Source organism: Eptatretus burgeri, chromosome 1, assembly GCF_056783735.1.
Source record: "Eptatretus burgeri isolate ZD-2024b chromosome 1, Ebu_testis_v1, whole genome shotgun sequence".
NCBI classification, from domain to species: domain Eukaryota; kingdom Metazoa; phylum Chordata; class Myxini; order Myxiniformes; family Myxinidae; genus Eptatretus; species Eptatretus burgeri.
Window position 1 is genome coordinate 153,165,968 of NC_140961.1, and position 4,201 is coordinate 153,170,168.

The window sequence follows — 4,201 nt, forward strand, 5'->3', positions numbered from 1 at the left end:
TTGGAAGGAAAATTCCCGAGAGATAATTTTTAGTTCTTATTTTACAAGTTATGTACACATACACTTTGAATAAGTTCATTTTTAAATCTTTAATTTTTAGAAGAATGCCCTTTTGTATGCTGTACACTAACGACAAGAGTAATTTTGGTTTTCACCAGACCAAAGGGTGTCATGCCCATAAACACCGTCCACAACACTTTTTCCATAGATACTTTTCCATTTGAGCAGTATTCTTTTGACAGTCATCACAATAAAAAGTTGGAAATCTTAGGTACTCTTTGATCCCAGTCACACAGCATAAGGCTCCTGTGTGAAGCAGGATGATGTTGACATGATGAGATCACATGTCTTTAGCATCATAAAAGTAAAGGATTATTTCAAATCATCAATCACGTTGCATTTGTTATTTTATGGCCTGCCAGGATAGCTTAGACTCTTAAAGGATTGCACATTCAGCTTTGAGCTACATTGCCAGGGTTGGAAACCTAACCCAGCTATAAACAACAACCTTTGCATTTGGCATGCAGGACGAGGCATAAATCGGAGGGACATTAAACCAAAGGACGTGACGCATTGCATTTGGAACTGCAATTTCCAAAATTAATAAAATAATGAGGGAACAGAATGAAACGGCTGATGATATCATCATGGGCTTGTATTTTTTTTTAAGTCCTGAGAAAGCCATTGTTTGTCATCTTTTTATGGTACAAATGGTTAATGCATGCTTGTGACATTTGTCAGATTACTCAAAATGTTTATTTTGTTGGCAATAAAACACTTTAAAAGAGGTATACTCTTCAGATGAGATTCAAAGTAATTTCTCCATTAATCACACATTAAATTTTAACATGAAATATTGAATTTCACTTTTTCACAACGAGTTGACACATGTGTTAAATTCCTATGTGTTTAAAAGCTTTCATCTGCAACCTGATGGAGTCCTGCTCTCCATTCTGGGCTGGGTCTCCTGCCTCAAGGCCCTGTCACACCTTGACGATTTAGCCAGCGTATGCCTGACGTATGAAAAATTTGGCTAAATGCTGGCACATGTCGAATACGTTATGGGTAAGTTTGTATATGTTAAGAGCACGCTGGCACATGTCGTAGTATGCTGGCATACGTCGTAGTATGCTGGCATATGTCATAGTACACTGGCATTCGTCGTAGTATGCTGAGCTGTTAGACAAATTTTCCATGCTTGAAAATTTTCAACGTATGCCAGCGTATGACACACGTTCCGCAAAATGCTGGCCATAAGTTGAAGGCACGCTACGCGATCGTTGACACACGTCGATACACGTTACTTATAAGTTACTCATAAGTCGAAACACGTCAAGGTAATGTTTAGCGTAACCGAAACTTATTTCTAACCTATGAGTAACGTGTTGTAGGGACGTTACACGATCGTTGACACACGTCCACACACGTTACTTGAAAGTTACTCATAAGTCGAAACATGTCAAGGTAATAGTTAGCCTCAGTGTTCCAGACTCCCTGGTTTGTTTTTTTCTTCGGTATGACGGTGATGTTGACACTTCGATTTCTAGTGCGGTTATAATATAATATAATTAATAGGCTGCCCCTCAAAGTTTAAATCATAACCGCACTAGAAATCGAAGTGTCAACATCACCGTCATACCGAAGAAAAAGAAAAAAAAACAGGGAGTCTGGAACACTGACGCTAACCATTACCTCGACGTGTTTCGACTTATGAGTAACATACAAGTAACGTGTGTTGACGTGTGTCACCGATCGCGTAACGTGCCTACAACTTATGGCCAGCGTATGCGGAATGTGTGTCATACGCCGAGTGCGTCGATAAATTTAATTTTCAACATGCTGAAAATTTCTCGACGTATGCCAGCGTGCTACAACGTATGCCAGTGTGCTCTTAACGTATACAAAACATAACCATAACGTATTCGACGTGTGCCAGCTTGGTTCGGCAAATTTTTCATACGTCGGCATACGCTGGCTAAAACGTCAAGGTGTTACAGCGACTTCACACTTCGATGTCAAGTGCGGTTATGATTTGAATCGTCGAGCCGCAGCCTATGAATAGCCTATGCCACATTATCGTCAGCGATATGCTGCCGCGCTATGCATAAGTTAGACTATCGTTGGGCATAGGTTGTGAACGCCAACAACACGCTCAGCATTCGTTAGTACAAGTTATCTATATGTGATTGAAACGTTCTGTGTGTGTTACTAATACATTATGGATATGTCCAACACGTTATTATATGCCCAAAACTTAAAAAAAAACATCAATAGTTCAGCGTACGCCAGCGTTTTACATACATTTTGAGACCTTGCCATACGCTGGCTAAAACGTCAAGTTGTGACAGCCCCTTCATACCTATCTTGACATCAAACTGTGGAAACCAAGGCTTTGAGGATCATTGTTATCTCCCACGATGGAGCTGAGTCTCTGGGTCTCACACTTTCTCACTGCATGAAGGCCGGTGGTCTTTTTGTTTTCTACTGTCTCCTCTCCGGCATTGCTCCCCCCATCCCCCTGCTATGTCTGAGATCTGTCCACCCAATATTTCTGCAGGGCACAAAAAGTCCACCAACCCCCCCCCTTCATTCTGGTGAAACTGCCAAAAGCAAGAATCACTGTCAACCTCCAATCATTCATTCCTCTTTTTTTTCCTCCTTTGGAACAAACTCCCACATGCTCTTCAATCCCACTATTCCCTCCTGGTCATCAAAACAGCTATTCACCACCACTCTTACCTTCCCCCATCCAAAACCAATATCTTTTCTTCCCCCATTAATGCATCCCAAACCACCTCCTTCAAATTCCCTGCTTTCCTTCCTGAAAGTCCCTGTGGTGTCCATCTTGTTTCCTTTATGTACCCCACCCCATCCCTCTCCCTTCCACAGATCTCCTAATGGCTGTGTTCCTGACTGTTTTATGCTTCCCAGTGTGACCACTCCTCATTTTCATAAATGCCAAGGTGATCCAATGAAAAAAGCCAAGAATTCACAAGGTTTCGGGAAAGCGATGATAATAGAAAACCAAGATGCCAAGAGAACCTATAGTAAACCAAGAGGCCAAGGTGAACAACGAATAGCCAAGATTATATGATAAAATGATTATATGAGATTATATGAGCTCTCTTATATGAGCCGAGAGAAAATGAAGACAAAAACCTGATTTTAATAATAAGGCCCGACAACACCTCAAATTCATATTCTTCTCAATAATGATATTAAATATGTTGATATATCAGTTTATCCATTAGTTATATTATTAAAAGGGAACGACAGAGTTCAGACGAATGTTATTGTTTAGATTAAGATGACTCTTGTGATGCGATAAAACATCAAAATTACAAGTTGTCGTTTTTGCTTCATACTTGTCTTTGACGTTGTGAATGATCGGGGAAAATTTTTCCGACGTCGAAATCTAGTTTTAATGTCAAACAGTGTTGAGGCGACGTTGCTGACAAGAACAAGTGGTCACATTAACTTATATAATGTGAAATAAATTAAATGCAGTTGCAAGGACATTTGTACACTAGAGGAGTGTGGGAGGGATCAATCATTTATATAATCCCAGCCATCTGGGTGTAGTCGATTAGGTGAGAGCTGATGGTTATTCCCTCCGTTCACAAGTCAGAGATGTGGGTGGGTCTTTCTTTATTTATAATTTGACTGCTTTTGATATTTAAACGTGGTACATTCTTGAGAGCCTCATTGGTATGCATTGCTGTGTATGGTATCGCTGATGATTCGCCCAGAAGCGATGAAACTGGTCAGGTAGCTGAGGGGTGTATAGCATTGAGATTCTCATGTATGTACTTTGTATGAAAATCTTTATAATTGTTGAGGAACTCTGGGAAGGGTTAAAAACAGAATTAGCACTTACCTTGTGTAACTCTTCGCTGGCTGCTTTATGCAGCTACTTCAGCTCGAGGAGTACAGGAGGGATTATTTATATATATATATATATATATATATATATATATATATATATATATATATATATATATATATATATATATATATATATATATATATATATCAGAAACATGTGAAGTGTGACTTACTCCACCAATCCCCTTTGGACACAATCCACACCAAGTTGTTGCAACCAACACAGAGGTCTCAGACAGTTGACTATCAAACAGACAAACATTATATGGTCATCGTCAGTTAAACATCAAAAGGAACCATCAATCTAGATTTTGGG